The following is a 21,907-nucleotide window of genomic DNA, read 5'->3' as shown; positions in this document are numbered from 1 at the left end:
AGTACTTCTGATAGTGTATAGTTAGTACTTCTAATGGTGTACATGTATATTTAGTACTTCTAATGGCATATAGATGGTACTGAATGAAAATGCTATTAATCTCACATTTTATTTTAGAATCTTCTTCCTAGTCAAATGTATCAGAGATTATTTCAACATTCAGCAGTTAAAATGAAAAAATGATCTTATGAATTGCACAGAACACCAATCCCTTTAAGGGATTTTTTATTTAAAAACTTTTCAATTGCTTTAGTTTTTCAGTGGTCACAGACAAAAGTGGGTTTACTCTTGAACTGAGCATGTCATTTGAGTCATCTTGCTGAGTTTTGCTCCTTACTCTTAACTGAGCATGTCACTTGAGTCATCTTGCCAAGTTTTGCTCCTTACTCTTAACTGAGCATGTCACTTGAGTCATCTTGCCAAGTTTTCTCTTGCCTTATCTTAACAATGTCTTGTTGTAAACTTAGATGTGCAGAGGACAGAAGTAATTTACTTTCAGTATATGCTACATTCATGCCATGTATCAATACTTAAAATTTATGTAAATGACATTAGGCTCATGAGGACACATAGTGACAGATAGTAACATGAATAGGTTTAATGATGTCTGTTACAGTTTACTTGTGTATATTCATATATATATATTGATATGGCTATTGATTTGTCTATGGATATATCTGTTGAAATTTACTGTTGTATCTGTTGATGTCTGTTAAAATATATATATATATATATATATATATATATATATATATATATATATATATATATATATATATATATATATATATTGATGTATCTACTGATGTCTGTTGATATGTCTATTGAAATATATATATATTGATATGTCTGTTGATATTTCTGTTTATATGTCTGTTAAAATGTCTATTGATGTGCCCATTGATATGTCTATTGATGTCTGTTGATATGTCTATAGATTGTTGATTTTGAGGTTTTATATCTTCTTACTTACAATCCGACAGAGACCCCATGTGGCGAAGTGGTCTAAGGTGCTCACATTTACAGATCACTGAAATCTCACCTCTGTCCTCATGGAATTGAGTCTCTGGTTCATCCAGTGTGGATGTGTGAAAAATCTTTCCATTAGCTTCGTGTGGGTCAGTGTTTCTTCCTGGGTTTTTCCCCGGGTTTTTCCTGTACCAAATATACTGGCCACCATGTATAGCCTATCATGTACAAATGACATTAAACCCATAACAGCTACCAATGTAATGCCATGTTTACATACATACTGAGAAATTTACACAGGTTTAAAGGTCTTGTTTATATATCATAGGCATATATGCTGATCATCTCGAAGTCTTCTATGTTATTATTACCAGTCTGATGTCATGTTTCATACAAACTGAGGGATAATCACAGGTTTGAAGATCATGTTAATATGTCATTGGATATTGGCCCAGTCCCATCAACCTGTCATGTTTGTGATAAGGACACTTCAGTGTCTAGCTGACCCAAATTTGGTCATGCTTCTCTTGTTAATAGTACTCTCTCTCTCTCTCTCTCTCTCTCTCTCTCTCTCTCTCTCTCTGTGGGGCCCCGAGTGGTAAAAAGTGCTCACCCTATCGGATCACTGCCATCTCACCTCTGTCTGCGTTGGTTCCAGTCACGGGCTTGGCTAATGTGGGTACGTGAGAAAGCTCTTTTTTTGTATAAAATCCAAACTTTTATTGCATTTCGTGAAGACAGTCTGCATTTCTAGAAAACAGATTTTTTAAAATCCTTTGAAATAGCATAAAAGTCAATGTACCAGCCAACAGCTTTTATTTTCTAGGTAACTTGCCCATGAGGACAAGTGACCTAAGCTTATGGTATGGCCCTGCTTTTGTTGACCTTTGGGCATTTATCATTAATTGCCATTTCCAGCTTGGTCTAAAAACACATGACCAATTTCAACACATGATCAATTTCACCTGAACTCAGCTGGAAGCATCATGGTTTAAATGGCTTTCAACAGAATTCAGCCAGATTTATCAAAACACATCCTGGCATGAAAGTCCCTCAATTTTATACAATGTTGTTGATCTGCCATGAAATATGCCTGTTATTTCTTAAAACAAAAAAAGGAAACAAAACTTTAAATGACATTTTCTCAAAAAACACTGATTTTTTTGTTTGCCGTACTTGACATATAGCATCCTTTCATAAAGTGTCTTCAAATTTGCAGTGAGATATGGCCACCATTTCTAAATATAGAAAACCTTTTCAGGAGTTTGACAGAATTTTATATAAAGCATCGTGACATGAAGTGCTTTCAGTTTCATATAGCAGATGTTGTTTCATCATCAGCTATGGCTGTCATTACATGTAGTCCCTGTCTTTATCATGTAATATGTCAGCATCATAATTGGTTTACATGTGTTACTTACTCTAGGATTTTGTTCTTTTGCCATCCTAAGGCATTGTGGCCCTTAAAGCCATTTGCTGTGTCTTGTGAACTGCATATTTTTTAACATTTCTAATGCAGACTTTGGTACAGATTTACATGTGTCATTTCAACGTTTCCTTTAATTACTTCCAGTTTTGTGAAGTTGTGCCTCTTTTACCTGATTTTTTTCTCTCAAGAGCTATAGCCCGCTTTTTAGGTCAATTTCTATTTGTTTTCCCCACCTTACAAGGAGCTCTATTATGCTTGTATTATAAATAGTGGATGAAATGTTGTTTTTTTTAACATGCTGGAATAGTGGGTGTTTTGTACCACAGCTTGCATTGTTTGTTTGAAAATGTTACAGTCACTGTAAATATTAATCTGCATTCATTTAGATGAGGAAAATATTCATGGTTGATTTATCTTGAAAATAAACATGTTAAACATTGATACAATAAAAAATTGTCAACAAACGACAAAAAAAAAACAAAAAAAAAGAACATTACACTCACCAATATTCTGTCATATTCAACGAACATCTTCTGTCACTTTGTTCTGTGTTTCTATTATTGAAAGGAATATTATAAAAGGCGTTCCCAAACTTTCATGGAATCATAGTTCCTGTTCATCAAACTGGGCAGTAAGCATGCTTTCTATATGGATTAGTAAATTTACTAATAACATGATTCTTGAGCCAAGTTTGTTGCTTTCCTGTCGATTCCCTTGCATAAAATCAAAAAGTATAAACAGTTAATTGTTGGGAAGGAAATAAGGCTATAGTGACAGGCAAGTTCATTTTAAACTTTTATTTTCCATGATCTATATCACATGCTTGTGAAAAGACAACTCCTTATTAATCGAATAAAAATGATCTCAGTATTTGAAAACAATCATACATATATACAGTTTAAATTTGAGAGATTAAAAAACATCCTTTTTATTAGCTTGGAGAGATTTCAGTCTCTTCATGCCGATGGCATGATATCCTTTATTTTTTAACCAAATTTAGTTTGTACAAGAAATGATAGTAAAAGAAACAGATTTTTGTCTTATTAAAAATTAGTCACTATATGCAGTTTTAGGTAATTGAGTGGTCCTGTTAGTAGTTCTCTCCCTTGGATGTGGTTCCGCTGAATGAAATGCCTAAAGCAATATTATAAGCTGCTTCACAATGGAAATCACCACAGTAATTCCGCCGGTAATATTTTAAATGTTAATATAAATTCTGCATATGAAGAAATTAAAATTTAGAAAAACAATATACAGATTTTTAAGCACAGTATGTTTGCGATGGTAAGAACGATACAATGGATAGCACTATCTCAGGATCTGTGTTCTTCCATCTGATCTTGTGTACAGTTAGTATCACTTAACCCTCCATAACATCGGTACTATTAATACTTTGATTTGTTATCAGTGGTCTGTTCAGAATGATTGACCTTGCATGGCCAAGTTGTCTAAAGCGCTCGCCTTTAGCAGCAGAGGGGGCGAATCGGACATTTTGTCCAATCGTTATTTGGCTTAATTAATACTTTCTGCACTCAATGATCTAGTGTCGTCAGCGCCTGGTAAAAAAAAAACGACGTCGTCGTTGGGGGATCGTCCAAACGTCATTTGGTTTAATTAACACCTTCTGCGCGCCGATCCCCAGCGTCGTCAGCGTCCGGTAAGCACATCGACGACCGCGTCGATGTCATCGCCCCCTCTGCTGCTAAGTGGTTATTTACAATGAAAATTATTTACAACTAACCGAATATTTGGTCAAGTCCGATACGATATCGTGTCCGGGGATCATGTAAATTTATCGTTATGAATCCATGTGGGGTCGACTGAGCATGACTAAAAAAGTTTCGAAAAACATTAAAGTCCATGTCACCGCCGCACCATGTCTGCCAAATATTTCGTAGCGTGTGTGTATCAACGCCGTTGAATACAGCAAGAATATTGCAGTTATCTCTGATTACTTTTGGAATCTGAGTGTATCGTTGAGTGACATATATCACGTCAGTGTTTTTATGCCTGCCTCTGGAAAATATCCTAGCTGGGTTCTTTTGATTGTCTAACATAACATCATCGTACACGACTAGATTGTTAACGTCGCCATCAATATCATCAATACCCGGTGCATCATTGATATCCGTAATAAACTCAATAACATTCTTTTTAGCGATCGCTGATGCATTCTCGTTGAAATCTTTCAACACCTCGTAGCATCGTTGATCATCTACGCTAGGAGCAACCAAATACAACTTATCCCACTTCATCCATCTCATTATTAAATTGAGTAACAATTGCGTCTTGCCGGATCCAGATGGTCCGATGATAATCATCCGGATCGAGTTTGGTAACGCTGCAACATGCTTAACTGGTTCTCTTGTTTTAGTCGCCGAAAAATCAATTATATTCATATCTCTATACATAAATTATGGATCTATATTGTGTGAAGTGTAGAGTGCGTACTGGCACAAATGATATGACAACCGTTACGACAAGAAATAACAGATCGGCGCTTACTGGTAAGTGTGTACAATGCGGTACAAAGAAATTTAGATTTATTTCTATTAGACCCGGAGATGTTTTAAAAAAAAGCGAGGAGGTGACATCGCAGCCAAATTGGCAAAACTCCCCGGAACACCGTGGGCAAAGTATCCAGGAGAAAAACACCTCCCAGGATATAACTACTGTGGCCCCGGAACACGATTAGATATTAGACTCGATGATCAAAATCAGCCCAAACCCGGTGAGTATCCAATAAACGCTATCGATAAGGCGTGTCATGCTCATGATGTTGCTTACAAAAGTAGCGATCTGCAACAGCGTCATATCGCGGATGTAAAATTAATTCACGCGCTAAATGCTATTCCTGATAAATCCGTCAAAGAAAAATTGGCCTCATGGTTGGTAAAATCGGCTATGAAAGGTAAATTAATGATTGGCGCTGGTAATTAATAACAATCATCCAAGAAAAACGATGGATTCCATCTATTATTCTCCGAGAGGATACTGGAAGGGGAAGGCCGCAATTGGTAAGCTTGCAAGCGCTGCAAAGGTAACAAAGACCACTGCGGCTAATTGGTTATCCAAACAGGCTATATGGCAAATCTATCTACCACCGCCTAAACAAATCAACTTCTCGCGCTTTGATGTCAGCGTACCTAATGAAGTTCATCAGGCTGATATACTATTTCTGCCGCATGACAACGGTTACAAATACGCGCTAACCGTAGTTGATGTTGCGAGTCGATACAAACAAGCGGAACCGTTGAAAACAAAGTCAGCAACTGAAGTAGCCGATGCGTTTGAGCGGATTTATCGAAGAGGTCCTCTGCGCTGGCCAAATCTATTACAAGTTGATCCTGGTAGTGAATTTCGCGGCGCTGTTTTATCAACGCTGAAACATCATAGCGTCGCGATACGACGAGGTCATACTGCGCTACATCGTGATCAGGCAATTGTTGAACGATTCAATCGGACTCTCGCTGAACGGTTATTTGGATATCAATACGCGAAGGAATTCATCCAAGAAAAACGATCTCGTGAATGGGTTAAAAGGTTGCCAGGTGTAATTGCAGCGTTAAATAACGAGATTACCCGAGCAATCAACATGAAGCCCAGCGACGCGATTAAAAAAAAGTATATACCCGGAAGATCAAAATTAAATAGCGTTTCTAAGCCGATTCTTGGCGATGTCACTGTTAGATATCTATATGAACCAGGAGAGCTTGAAGGCGGTAAAAAAAGGGCTACCGATCCTATTTGGAGTGTTACCACACATAACATATCAACGATAACACGATCAACTGGTAGACCACCGATCTATAGGCTGGATTCAACTGCTCCTCAGCGCGGATTTACACGCGAGCAACTACAAGTGATACCTAACGATACTCAATTACCCCCGCGTGGTCTTAACTAGCGCCGTTGCGTCTATTGCACTCAAGACAGGTCAACCTCACATTGTTTTTGACATGACCGAGACTGTTATCGATCCTATCCACGGTAAATTGGCGAGTGTCTTTATCCGAATAACGCCAACTCATTATACAATTGCAACTCGCGCAGTGATTATTCTGTTGTTGTCGTAGCGAGATTATTAATTCGGCATCAATATCAAAACGCCGCTGTTTTTTTTTATCCTGTTGGCGGTAACCCGAGAGTTTTCTATCAATGACGCTTGCATCGATGGTGACCTTGTCGCCGGCTTCGTCACCGGTTCCGTCAATAACAATTCTTCGAAGCTGATTTATCCTTCGTACTCTGGACACTGCAAGATAGACTAGATTTGACCATTCGATGCGATTATCAACTATCCAAACAATTGTGTCCGTGATGGTTAGTCCCTGCGAGGAATGTATTGTTGTTGCGTATCCTAGCGTCCACGGGGATTTATCAGCACGTAGCGCGTCCTCGACGACACCGATATCAACGAGCACGATATCATTCAGCACGAGAATTTGTTTTTTTGTTCCCGACGCTGTCGGGGCTGGAATTTCAACTTCAATGTTCTGCCGCCGTGTGTCCGCGGGTCTATAACATAATGGCACTGGACGCGTTGGAAACTTTTCCTTATGCAACGTAAACAACTTCCGCTGAAGTGTGTCTCTGACTATCTTTCTACTCGCTACAATCAAATCGTTTGGTCTCCATGTTTCCCAGAATTCATTCAACGGCGTTTCCGGAATCACCTCGCGAATTATTTCACATTGAATTCTATCCGGCTGTAATCTGATTAATTTCTTAACCTCGCGCAGTTGTTCATCAAGTGCTCGGTAATCAGTATCGGTTTCTTCATAATAGTCCACAAAACCCCTTAACCAATCATGTGGACCCTCGCCGACAAATGGTGGTGGTTGGCCATGATCCCCACACATGATTACCGCTGTATTCGCGCGCAGCAACCACTCAAGAAACATTTGTAAAGTATCTAACGAAACAGTACATATCTCATCCCAGATGATAATGTCGGGAATAAATTTTTCACCCATTCGATCAGGAGTCCACTCACCGCCGCTGTATCGAAAAAAGCTGTGATAAGTAACGGCGTCAACATTTCGTTGTTTTATCTCTCGCGCTAGTCTATGGGTCGGTGTAAGCACGATTATACTTGCCCGCGTTCGAAATAATTCAATTGCCCGAGTCGTCTTTCCTGACCCGCCACAGCCGCTTAAATAAACCGTCTTGTGTCTACAAATTGGATCAGAACACGATGGTGCATTAGACCATTCTGACAATTTATCACCGCGTAAGTAGTTGTTCTCAACGGTGACATCTGCTGACGGGGAATAATCGCGTCGTATTTCATTTTTAATTCTCCATGTACCCCAACTCTCGTCCGGACTAGTAAACTCGGCTATGTTTCCCCTATACTTCGCGTCAATATAAAATGAATCAACGGCTACTCTAACCGCGGTGTCGGGAAATCTATTTATCATCGAGAATAAATTGATAGCGGCATAACCCAGCATAGACGCCCTCAAATGTGGATACGCCGGGCTGTCTCCATCGCTGTAGGTAACAACTGTACCCAACCTCGTTCCATTGGACAAGAAAGCTGTTTTGCAGTTCACGTATCTATTTTTTGCCACTGTGTCCTTGATTACGAAATCATATTCTGCGTCATCTATAATCAGCCGTGAGCAATATCGTTTGTAGTCGTGGTTTTTTCCACCTTGTGTGAACTTACCAATTATTCTTCTACCGAGATCTTTTGCCTCGTGGTTTCGTTGGTTAAATATCCTCCTGGACCATTCGATGATATATTCCTCGTCGGCATCAATGTTTTTTCTGGACTCGTCAATTATGCTATCTAGACGCTCCGGTTCTGGTAACCAGACTTCAGTCTGCGCCCGGTATGATATAATCGCGTCACTGACAATCAACGAAACTAGCATGCTACAATCAATCATATACCGTAGCAGCGCTATTGGCAGCCACTTCTTTTCAGCCATGTGTCTACCGATCCAAATATAGCAACAGCGATGGAGTCCTGCCGCGAATTCAAATGATACTATGCGAGCGAATCCGGTTAAATCAAAATCAGGCAGTGGTCCATTAATAGCAACACGAGTCATTTCATGACTGGGGTGTCCAAATCGTCTAAAGTACTCAGCGGCGGATCCATACCCGAGAAAACTCGCTGGATAACAGGCAACCATATCAACCGAGATCATAGCGTCGCGGTTGTATTCAGTGTTCCATAGTCCACCGTGATAGTATTCCAAACAACTGGATTGTACATCCGGTAGAAATTCCCTGCGCGTTGGTCTCCACGCATTTTTCCTTGCTGCAACATGAGCTACAACCGATGGAATCGTAAAACAATTTGTTAGCAGTTGTTCATCATGCTCTTCAAATTCCATGGCGGTTTTTTTCATCCTGTTGTGAAATGCTTCAGTACGATATAATTCGCCGTTTGGTCTTACAAACTGATCAAAGGTATCCGCATCGTTTTCAGCGCTGCGAAGTAACCACACTGATACAGGGTCGTTTTTACACAAGTAGGTAATAGCATCAAATAGTTTCCTCTCCGCGAGAAAACCGTCCTTGGAGAATTGTTCTCCCAGGAATTCTTCGGGTATATACTTTACTGTTCTATCCCGTGGAAATATTGTGATCGCGGGCGTCCATGCGTGTTCGTTATGATCAATAATTTTGATTGGGGCTCCCTTCGATTTGTACTTCGATTCGTATAATACTTCACCGGTTATCGTTGTAACGGTTATTGGAAATCTCAGCGATGTTTCTAATCTCGCTATGTCGCTGATGGTCGCTCCACGCTCTTTTACGGTTAGTTCCCACTGGTTGATTTTGCTACGTCGTAAATCAGTCAATTTGTTTCCTCGACACGCATTTGTAAAATGCTCTATTATTCGTTCTGCTACACAATTTATCCCGGTTGACTGTTTCATCGGTTTCAGTTTTCCGATATCAGGTTTCTTATTTAACGGGTATATTCCATAAACAACTGCTGTTTCAGGATACGTTCGTTCATAGTATGGTCTGTCAATTCCGGTTAACAACCCCGGCTTGGAGTCGCGGCTGACAATGACTGTTTTCTTGTCGCTGAGAACCGGTTCAAATTTATCACGTATGATCCAATCGCCTGATTCCACCCGGACAATGAATTTTACTCTGAAGAAATACCTTTTACCGTCAAGTTGTGATATTATCATTGCTGCGCGGTTGTCGTTCATGGTAGCATCAACAACGCCATCAATTCGAAATGTTGACCAACTATGAGATGCACCATCACGTTTGAATTCATCGATACAATCGCGTATTTTATTCAACAGGGTTCTATCGTTTATTAACGCTTTTGGTGTGTCCTTGAGGACTCTATCGAGATTGAACTTAATATTTTTCCGGGGTTTAATTGCTGCCAATCTCTCAAACTCATCCATATAATTAAAACAAGTATTTAAATGAAAGAATATAGTATAATGAATCACTGCAAATGGTTGATGATTGGGTCGACAACCCCGTGCAATAAATCATGTAGAGGTGAATTCTGCGGATATCATTTACAAAGCGTTCGTAATGGCTCTCTTGGCCCCCTCCCGTGCTTGGTTTGTCACGTCGGTGTAAGAGGAAAATCGCAGTTGTGTATTAATTGTGGCGGAAAGCGATACAGGGAACTAAAACGCTATTATGACAAGCGAATTAAAAACGCCGTCATTGATCCCACCGCAGACTTCGTCATCAAAACCCCCCAAGACTACGTTGAAAGATTCATAATTAAACCAAATAATAAATTAGACAAATAGTATTATTATACAAATGGACCAAGAATTTCAGCCGCATCCTGTGTTCGTCAGTTACGAGGCGTCTCGCGACGGCATTGTTAGAAACCGCAAACTAAAGAAGCCGGTTGGTACCGTAAATAATCACGGGTATTTAATGTTTGGTGCCGGAAAGAAGAAATATCTCTGTCACAGAATCATCTATGAATGTTTTCACGGATTAATCGAGAATGGGCTTGTTATTGATCATATTAATAATAATAAGACTGATAATTCTCTTACAAACTTGCAAACCATCTCTCAGAGTGAAAATAGTAAAAAAGGCCAAACTGGTAAATGCTCAAAAAAAGCAAAAAGCGTAAAATCATTTGATACAACAACTCACGAGGAAAAAATATTTCAGTCGATGAATGAGGCAGGAAAATATTTCGATATTTGTAGAGCCTCAATACAATTTGTTGCAGAACGAGTATATCAAACAGCGATCTCAAAAAAGACCGGGCATAGAATTCGATTTTCATATATAACAGAAATTAGCGAGTGACGAAGTCACCGGCGCCTATGGCGCTGACAAGGCCACCATGACAGTGTGAAACGTTATTGTCCATTCCGGAAGAAAACAAAGTATGAACACCTCGGGATCGATACACGGGGTTTCATTTTTTTTTATTTAAAAACAAGATGTTCTATAAGAATAATGAATATCGAAGACATCAATAATATATTAGCCGAGATTTCAAAATTAAAAAATCAAGGAATTGAATTATCTGATGGTCTCGACAGTGAAAAAATATTATCCGATTATGAGATTATTAACGAACAGTCGAAACGGGGGCGTTTTACCCTGGCCCGCGAGTACTTTTTTATAAAACGATTACAACATACGATTAATGAAAACTTGTACCACAATGACGCAAATGCATTCATTGGACTATTTACTGCCGTTGAAATAATACGAAAAAAACTCGGACGTGTTTATGAACGACGCCGGGAGATTTCTAGTAAGATCAAAAACATTAGAAGGATTATAGACGAAAACTCCGACGAGAAATTAGAAATTGCGAAGCAATTGCAATAATGGTAGGCGAATCACTTACTACTCGGCTAGCCAGAGAGCGGCTAGCGGCGCTTAGAAAGTTTATACCGTTACGGGACAGGGTCCGAGAACAACTTCAAACGCGGCAGCAACTACAAACCGATTTTACTGTTGGAAGCGAACAACTCTTTGCCCCGGTAACTAAAGCGACCAAAGATGTTACGGCGGCAACTGTGCCCGTCCTCGATGCGCTTGAAAAGATAGCGGCTCAGACCGAACAAACAAAAAGGTCTTTAGAAACACTTCCTGCAAAAATAGCGGCTGCTACAACACGGAGGCCGCCACCACTCGCTATAACCGAACCACAAGAACCCTATGTTACAATGGCCGATGAAGAAGAACTAGGTGCTACTGCGAAAGAACCGGAAGAAGAAATACCAGAAGAAGAAATACCGGAAGAAGAACTAGGCTCCACCGCAAGAGAACCGGAAGAAAAAGAGGGGAATATACCCCGTATTGTACTCAAGAAGAGCACAATAGATCAAATTAGAGGCTTCAGCAACAGGGAAGAATTAATTAATTTTGCTGCCAACAATTTTGCTAAGAGCATACGAGATAAGAAGCATATCAATAGCGGTTACGAGAAAAATATAAAGTCGTTAAAAGACTGGGCAAGAATAGTGTATTTAGCAAGTAAATATAAAGATGCATTACCACATCATAGTAAATCCGATTACGACGCATTCCACAAGGAAGTTAAGAGTATAACACCAAAAAAAGGAAAAGGATACTCTGTTGGTAAAGAATCCTATGGCGTTACCTGTCCTAATAGTGTTCTCAGTGATATATCACGGCTGGAAGTACTAATCGGAGGAAAACGAGCCGGAAATAACTCTACGGAAATAATCAATGAGGCCGCTGATATTTGCAAGCGTTTATTTGCAGGCGGTATTATGGACATTAATGCATATCGAACGCTCATAGACGAACTCGTGGATGATTAATTGGAAAACTGGTGTTTTTAATAAGGATGATCATACACTACAACCATGATAAACCAGTACTCGTCTACGTGGTAAACTCGCGATTGCCTGTTTACCGCGCGTACTATGGAGATGGTCTCGGTAGCACCATTGCGGGGTTATTTACAAGAATGGCTCCAAAAGTAGCGCCGTTAGCCAAACAATTAGGAATGAAGGCTATTGATGTTATTCGTGATAAGGGTATTAGTGCTATTGGAGATGTTGCCGGAAAGGCGCTTTCTGCCGCGCGAGACAAACTAATGTCGTTGGTGAAATCCAGGAGAAAAAAACAGAAACCACCGGTGATGCCATCAACGACAGTGATGCCTGCGAATGTCAGTAAAGTAATAAATAACGCCGTGGAAGAAAAATTAGAGTCGTTGGCGGCGACTCAGTCGTTGGCGACGACTCCGTCGTTGGCGACTTCGCCATCCGCCGATGCGGCAACCAACGCGCTCATGAACGCGATAGCGGGGAGTGGTTTAAATTCAAAGAATTTACGACGAAAAAATCGCAATTGAAAACATCAACATGATAAATAATAGAATGTTTGCGCGTACCGCTGATCCCGCGTTTGATATGGACGCCCCAGTGCGCAGGGATGATTCTGTCCGCGATTATCAATATTATTCTTATTATGCAGCGCAACCCGACCTACGATCGCGAATTGAACTTCAAGTCCAAGATACCAGTAAATACTTTCTGCCGTGTGAAGCGTTTATCGAAATTGAGGGAGAACTCGTGACAAATGCCGCCGATAATGCACCGTACGCAGATGACCATCGTGTTCGAGTTGGTTTCGTCAACAACGGTATCATGGCGTTATTTGAGAGCGCCAGATATCTTATTGACGGGCGAGAAATTGAATCAATAGAACGCGAGGTTGATGTTGCAACAACGATAATTGGGTTGGCGAGATACTCGGATGATTATACAAGATCGGCGGGCCCATCTATGATGTTTGCGAAGGACACCACCAATAACGCTGACCATATTCAGTACATCAACGTGCTGGCGGAAAAAAATACCGCAACTGACCCACAGGCTGAAGCAGCCAATCCAGACCGCAGAGCAAGACCAGGTGCTAATTTTAATATTATAAAAAGCACCAACAATGATTACAATCTAGGATTCGCAGCACGAGTAGGAATGTTGCAAGGACCACGCCGACAGTTTTCATGCGCGATTCCACTCCATCATATATTTGGATTCTGCAGAAATGTCAGAAAAGTTGTCTATGGGGCTAAGCATACAATCGCGCTGACGCGAAGGGGCGATGATAACAATGCAATATGGCGTGCTGCTGGCGTCGCTGCCGGTAAAGTCATTTTAACTAAAATGGCATTGTGGATGCCGGTGCTGACTCCATCAGTTACCACGGAAGCACGATTGTTAGCATTTATGGAACAGGGAGGGAAATCGTTGTTGAGTTGGCTAGCGGTAACAACTGATGCTAAAGAGGATAACGTCGCCGATACGTTTACATGGCACCTGGCATCAAAACAGGGTGTTTCAGCCCCGCGTCATATATTCATAGCGCTACAGAATAGGGAACGATTGGGCAGTCAAGAACGCAGCCATATGATATTTGATCAATTAGGAGTCAGGGATGTTTCGCTGAGAATAAACGGACAACAGGAACCATCCGAGGATATACAGCTTAATTACGGCGACAACCATATCGCACGTGTGTATCATCGATTGCTGTCGTATATGGGTCGTGATCAAAACGTCGACACTGGTTTGCAAATATCACAACTTGATTTTAAAAACCTGTATCCGATTTATTATTTTTCGTTGGAACATCTTGATTTAACGAGACAATCCGTCGTTGATATACACTTCCGAGCTCATATAGCCCCGGGTGGTGTTAATTATAGAGCGGTTGCTGTCATTCTCAGCGATAAATCAATGCTGCTAGAAGGTGTTGGTGGACGAATGAGAATCATTGATGCACCAGTAGAAAACATGTAATTGAAAGCACAAAACGCGTTTACAATAAAATGTCGTATAGTGTCGTCAGTGTAGAGTTGACTGATGGTCAAGTCAAGAAATTACGATCAAAGTCGGCTAAACAATGCGGAACCACAATAACACTGAAGCCGTCGCAGATGGCAGGTGGTAATCATAAGATATCGTTGACGGCGCGTCAAATAAAACATTTCAATGATGCGATGAAGAATAAAAAGGGTGTTCAAATAGATTTTTCAGCCGCAGCAATTAAAAACATGGAAAAGACCGGTGGGATATTTCCGCTGTTAGCTGCGATTCCAGCGTTGATTGCCGCGGCGGCCCCAGCAGTGGCTAAGGCGGCTGCGTTGGGGGCCGTTGGTACCGCGGCGGGAATGGCACTGAAAAAGGCAACCGGGAAAGGCTATAAAAAAAAACGACCCGTAGCCGGAAAGGGTCTAAGACTACCGGGAACCCCGTATTCATGGTACTCGGGAAAGGGTCTAAGACTACCGGGAACCGTTTATTAACTCGGGAGTCAATGACTCCTGAGTCAATGACTCCCATGTCTAATTTTGATTTAATAGACGCCGCAAACGCGTTAGCGATAAAAAACTTCAGAGGTGTTTTTATGAGGGATCAATTACCGGCGGCCCCAAGGAATACTGAAACAGGCATAATTAACCTCGATGGGTCCTCCGGAGCGGGAACTCATTGGGTTGCGTACGCGATTGATCCGCGTGCAATCGTCTATTTTGATTCATACGGGTTAGCCCCGCCGAAAGAGTTCATGCGGTATGTCCGGGCGTGTTCAGCCCGGGTGTGTTCAGCCCGGGTTTTTTATTCCACGCTGCCAACGCAGCGATTAAGTGACCCACCGATATGTGGCCGTGAGGTATTGAACGTACTCGCGGCGATTTCATCATCGCGGAAACCACCTCATGTGGTTGTAAACGAATACACTAGTGGAGTCGTAGAAGCTCAACGGATTTTAGAGAATAACATTTACAATAATAATGATTGATATTTGGGGACGACCGGTTTCGGCGCTGAAAAAGCCCACGGAAACGCCCGCCACCGATGACATAAAAAAACTAATTGAGGATGAAATCGCTGATACGTTGAATTTAACCAGTGTTGACCCAGATGAAATAGTTGTATTTCAAGACCGCCAGGGTAAATTGAAATCCAGTAATGTGTCACTGAATGACGTTTTAATACGACAGCGTGATGCCGCCGAGGACACTATCGCGCTGTATACCAGCGACGGACGAATCAAACCGGGTGAATCCATCTTGACGATAAATGGAAAAATAAGTACACTTGGCGGCAATTATATAACCATGTCGGATTCGTTAAAAAATTTGTATGATAAATTTAACATACAAGCAATTCAGTTCGAGGGGGTACAAGTATCTGTCGCCAATATGCAATTCATTATCAATAGTTTTTTTGGAACCACGACGATAACCGAACCAAATCTTGAAACAATAAGAAATGCTATTTTGGAGTTTACGGCGATGTCAGCCAATTTATCCTTGTTACGAAAAAATATTAACAAGATTGATAACGCCGTTGATAAATTCTTTGGTAAAAAAAATATCAAACCGGATGAAATCACAATAACTATAAATGATATCACTGCGTATAGACAGGAAATAGAAAAAATCAAAATTATTGTTGAAGCGTTTAGACAATCACTATTGAAAACAGGGCAATCCGAAAGAATAAAAATCCCTCATGAGAATATCATCAACACAGTATACACAATTCAGCATGGATCATTCGATTGGACTCCTACACAGAATACAGTAGAGATCACCGCAACTGTTAAGGGTATTTATCGATTGACATTGATTTCGGCGATGCAGTTTAGTATATCATCGTCGAGTTCATCCGGGTTTAACAATACAATATCAACAATTATAGACAAGGACGCAACTGAACGGTTTGTGATTAAGACCGTTGATAGCAGTATATTTAGGGCAGACATTACATGGTATGTGGAATTTGTAGCGAATCTAAGTAATTAAAAACACTAGTTCTTTTAAAATAAAAATGACCACCAAGGAAATTGAATCAGAGGTATCACCGACGTCACATCAATATCGATTCGATACCGCAAAAGAATTCTCCGCGAACTTAAAAACGCTTTCCGAACAATACCGCGCAAAAATAAAAAAATACCGCAGAAAAATAACCGCCATCGACGCGGTCGTGTACTCGGTGTCGGGTATAGTAGCTGGCGCCGGTGTTATTTTATCCACGGTGACCACGATAACCCCGATCGCTGTTCCAATCGCTATCTCCGCGATGACAACAGTTGCTGGAGTTGCCAACGCAATCACTAGGAAGATATCATCGTGTTTTCAGAAAAAACTCAACGAGTATACAGTAAAACATCAAATAGTATCCGACGCATACTCGAAATTATCCGGGTTGATCTCGTTATCGATTGATAATTTGTTCGTATCCGATGTTGAATTCTCCACGATGGTCCAGTTGTATAGCTCCGCGATGTCAAAAATCGAGGATTTTCAACTGGAAGCCGGAACCACCTGGTTGCTGAAATTAGACACTAAAGACAACGAATAATAATAATGTCGCTGAACCCCGAAGGGTCTCAATTACTTTAGCGGATCGCGGAGAATACCACTCCGGTACAAACAAATATGATATCGATAACATCAACGAAACCCGAATTCAGTGTAAACTTCCCATCGCCGGTTCCAGTGAAGGAAATAGCGCTGGCAAAATTGCGAGTATATCACAGTTGGCCTAATATTCGAGCAGACGCATTTAACGGACAACAACCTAATAACTCGCTGGTTTTTGCATGGACAAATAAGCCCGATGGGACCCCAGACTGGAAGGAGGTTACAATACCAACTGGGTCATACCAAATAGAACAAATCAATAAAGAATTTCAACGCAGGATAAAATCGATCACAGGAAAAGAATCAAAAATCGCTATTACGGTTCATGAACCGACGTTATCGTCGACGATTGAAATAAGCACACCGGGGTATATGGTTGATATTTATAACAGTTCAATAAGAACCATACTAGGATGGCCTAAGAATCCACCCGAGGACTTGCACACGAATGTGAAATCGTATCATGAAATTACCCCCCGGTATCTAGGTAATTTATCTACTATAAAAAGCACGTTATCACCCAGTTGGTTTTTATTTCAAGACAGGAATATCATGCAGTGGTATTTTCAGCATAAGAAAACTACTGAATCGGTCGCCATATTAACATTTATTTTAAGTGATATCACTGATATGTTTGCCGAGATTAATCGTATTTACCAATCACAACTAGAACAGCTACGGGAAACAAAAGAACGAAAACACGTTGAGGTGTTAAATCAACTTATATCAGACATGGAATATATCAATGAACGAGTCGTTAAAATGATATCCGATAACAGCGATGGTAGTAAACAAAAATTCCTAACCGAGTATAATATCACAGAAGCCGATTTACCCGATTTCAAGTTTCCAGGATACAACGCGCCAGAACTAAGAAAGTCTCTTAATGATTTTCTCGGTCCATCAACTTATATCCTCAAACACGATAACGGAGATGGTGGTAGGCATATTGCCCCGTACAACGTAAATATCGCATCGGTGATAGCGATTAATCTAGTGTGTGATGTTATCGAAGGGAGTTACCAGGTGGATACCAAGCAATCAAATCAGGCTCAACAGGGGTACATCCTTTATTCGTTTTCACCAACAGCCCCTCCCGGATTTTTAATCGTTGAGAGTCCGATTAATCCAGTCTATATGAGATGCCATAATCGGTTTTTAACGAGAATTAATTTTAAACTCACCGATCAGTCAAATAACCTAATCGATCTGCAAGAGGAGGAGTTAGTGATCACTCTGTTTGTAAGATCATTGTAAATAACCACTTAGCAGCAGAGGGGGCGATGACATCGACGCGGTCGTCGATGTGCTTACCGGACGCTGACGACGCTGGGGATCGACGCGCAGAAAGTAATAATTAAACCAAATGACGACGCGACGATCCCCCAACGACGTCATCGTTTTTTTTTTACCAGGCGCTGACGACACTAGATCGTTGAGTGCAGAAAGTAATAATTAAGCAAAATAACGATTGGACAAAATGTCCGATTCGCCCCCTCTGCTGCTCCTTTTCAGATGACTGACATCTCACTTTTGTCCGCTTGGGTTCGAGTTTCGGTTCGACCAACGCAGGCAGGGCCGGATTATCTATAGGGCAAACTGGGCAACGTGCCCAGCCACCCACCCACCCGGCTTAAGGGACCACGTATATTATTGTCTGATTTCACAGGCAGGGCCCCCGAGGCTCAAGGGACCCCGTATATTATCGTCTGATTTCACAGGCAGTGTTGTTAATAGTACTGTAACCATATATATGGATACGGCAGGATAGCTATGGGCCCCTATATTGGCTGTGCCCAGGGTCCCCAGAGGCCTTAATCCGGCCCTGAACGTAGGTATATGAGAAAGTTTGCTAGCAGCTTCCTGCGGGTTGGTCGTCGTTCATCTCGAGTTCTTCCTCCACCAAGTATACTTACCGCCATGTGTAACCTATCATCGGCTGGAAAATGGCGTTCTACCCCACTGAAACCAACTTGGCCGACCATGGACATTATAGTTCTCCAGGATAATTCGAATACGAATGAATAATTCAAATGAATTTTAAAAAGCAGCGACCGCATTGCCTACTCATCATTGTAGCATTCTGTATAAAATAAAAAATTTCCCGTGGGATATTTTTCCAACCATATGACTAAATTTCGGTTCAGGGTGAATTTTTTTTTACAAAAATGTGATGAAATATTGTGAAATCGTAGGAAACAATATGCTTCTCGTAGTGAATTGTACCTGGGTATCAGACCATTAATGAACCACGCCACTTCAGTCAGATAAGGGGGCCCTGGGTGTCCGAATGGTTTAAGGCGCCCGAATTTACAGACCATTGACATCTCACCTCTGTCCACGTGGGTTCGAGTCTCAGGCACGGCCAAATGGGTGAGAAAGCTTGCCAGTAGCTTTCCGTGGTTTGATGTTCCACCACCGGATATACAGATATACCCTATATGTGCTGAAAAATGGCGTTTTTACTACAAAGTCAGTCAGATAAACATGTCAACCTACATATGCTCAAGGAATGCTGGGCGTTTTCTGACTTGAAAGTGGTCGGCGGACCATTTGGATTTCGAAAAACAACAATGATTGAATGACAACAGATGGTAGTTATCTACAGAACTCACCTACACGTTATTTATCCAGTTATCTTACGCCTGCCATTGACCTTGAGGTTCCGTGTTTGGGATATTTTTTTGTGTAGAAATCCCAATGTACACACACGTGATCTAGCAACAGATAAACGTGAGGGGTGTGTTCTGAGTGTGTTCTGTGGATCAGGGCTTAAATTAAGCGTATTATTGTTTTTGTTTCTTGAGTGAAAATTTTGTATTTGCACAATTGGAAAATGTGTAAACTATTTTAGATACAATGCACATACTTTTGCGATTTGATTGTTTCACATCCCATGATGGACTGATATCCCTAACATATTTCATTGCAGCAAACAAAAAATGTATTCAATAGAATAAAGGTGAAAATTGATACAAAACGGAAATTATGATTCATCAATCTGCATACAGATAATAAAATAACATTTTCTTCAGTATGTCTGCAGTCTGTCTTTAAAAAAAATTACTTGGGTACTGACAGTTAATAATTTTAGCTATTAATTTCGAATAGAACAGGTTTCCAGTATATGTTACTTTTTTGGTTGTATTTCTTCTTGATGTGAAAATGTTCACAATTGTTTAATTTCAAGGTAATTTTCACATATTCTCGGTCACTGTCGACTGATGAATGTTTGCAGTCTGGATTGTTGTAGCATTTCAAATTCCGAGACATACTGACTTTTTATAAGGTCTGGATTCTTGTAGCGTTTCAAATTCCGAGACATGCTGACTTTTTATATGGTCTGGAGCATAATGTAGCATTTAAAATTTCGGAACTTGTGTGGCATTTCGAATTCCAAAACGTTTGTCGCGTTTTTAAATTCTGAGACATACTGACTTCGTATAAGGTCGGAACATAATACTGCAGGTCACATTTTGAAATCCTGGAGAATGAACAAAAATACTCAAGATTTGTACCGAAACAAATGCTGTGTATAAAACAAGCTTTTTGTGAATGGGGCAACAAATTGTTTGTCATTAAAACAGGGTTCCCACGCTACCGGGAAATCGGTAAAAAGTCGAGAGAAATGATATTTTGTTCCTGACCGTGAAAAGTCATTGAATTTTGCAAATATTGATGAAAGTCGGGAAAAACCCGGAAATTTTCCGCCACCCGTTGAAGCTTGAAACAGTTACGTAATTGAGTCTTAACTGAACTGATCGTGAGTTAAATTTATCGAGATCTGACCAGAATATTCGGAGGTTGCAGTATGGATCATTTGAGTGCTTGATATAAACATATTTGTTGAGTCAACCCAAACGCTCAGTGGATTAGATTCGTCTAGTAGACAAGATAAAACTAAAGCGTTGATGAAATTTGACCTGGTACTCGCGATTTGCATTGCTAGTCGCACGAGTACATGTATCTCACAACCCACATGTTCGTGACATCATAAATCCGTCAGTCACGTTTTATCAATAATAACCCATTTCAAATGTTATAGAAAAAAAATAAAAAATATTAATACAATAAACCGAAAGAACACAAAGTCCTCTGTATTTATTCCGAGAACAACTACCAGGGTTTTGTTGTATCACGTGACTGCAATATTGGCATGTGCTCTCTGCTTGATGAATCAGACTGGCCAGATTGCTGCAACAGCTACAGGTTACCATGTTACTATTTGACTTCCGATGTCGTTGTTTGAGATTTGTGAAGTCATGTGACTAGTTATGCAAATGGAGAGTACCGGGTCAGGTTTCATATATGCTGTAGTTTCGTCTAGTCCGTCAGCGGATTAAAGACATTATTATAATATTTGCCATTTCTGAGAAAATAAAACCATTTTCCTATCGATTTCATGCAGTTAGGAGTTGATATAACATCACGTAAATTTGCTAGGCCCGCTGGTAAGCGAGTACCATATGTCGCTATTGCACGGTGGCGGCAATTTCCAAATTTCAACATGCAATTGCTGACCCCACACCCTATCCTAAATATCCAGATGTGAAAAATGAGGTGGGAACTTTCGGAGGAAACCCGTATTAGAAAACGGACTGCTATTCGTTTTAAGCCAAATTTGTTGTCCAAAATGTCGAATCTCTGAGCTGAACTTTGGTACGAAACTATTACACAGTGGCATGCAGCTTGAAGCATTGGTTTCAGATCTTAAGTAGGACCCAGGAGAAATGGGAAATTGTCATCCCTTGTATTATATGTTAAACAACAATACTAGACCCTGTATCAATACAAGTTTGGGGACTAGTTTATCGAATTACAAGAAGACATGATTTTACAGAAAATGCAGTCCTTGTTTATACAACAAAATATAATTTTGAAGGTCTTTTGTCAGAATTTAAATCAAACCTTTTGTAAATGTTTTTAAATGATGGATTTTTAAAAAAATACCAAATCCTCTTAATGAGTTTAGGTTGTTTGAAAAATCTTGTTTGGGTTTTATTGGTACATATTAAGTGGGGGTTAAACTTTTTTCTTTACAAGATAAGATTCTAATAATTTGCATTTATTGTTTGTTCATACTGTGATATGAAAAGTTTACTTTGTATAACATG

At 40.4% G+C, this 21,907-nt stretch overlaps 1 protein-coding gene across 2 annotated transcripts in view; it reads left to right on the top strand.

Annotated features, from left to right (window-relative positions):
* LOC149775156 (uncharacterized) overlaps positions 1–21,907 on the top strand; it is a 120,376-nt gene that overhangs the window by 58,236 nt on the left and 40,233 nt on the right. The gene's annotated exons all lie outside the window — the stretch shown is intronic.

The sequence above is a fragment of the Sinohyriopsis cumingii genome, chromosome 19 (genome assembly GCF_028554795.1).
Source record: "Sinohyriopsis cumingii isolate HCF-2022 chromosome 19, ASM2855479v2, whole genome shotgun sequence".
NCBI lineage: Eukaryota > Metazoa > Mollusca > Bivalvia > Unionida > Unionidae > Sinohyriopsis > Sinohyriopsis cumingii.
Note: the sequence above shows the minus strand (reverse complement) of the source record. Positions and strands in the feature narration are given on the sequence as shown.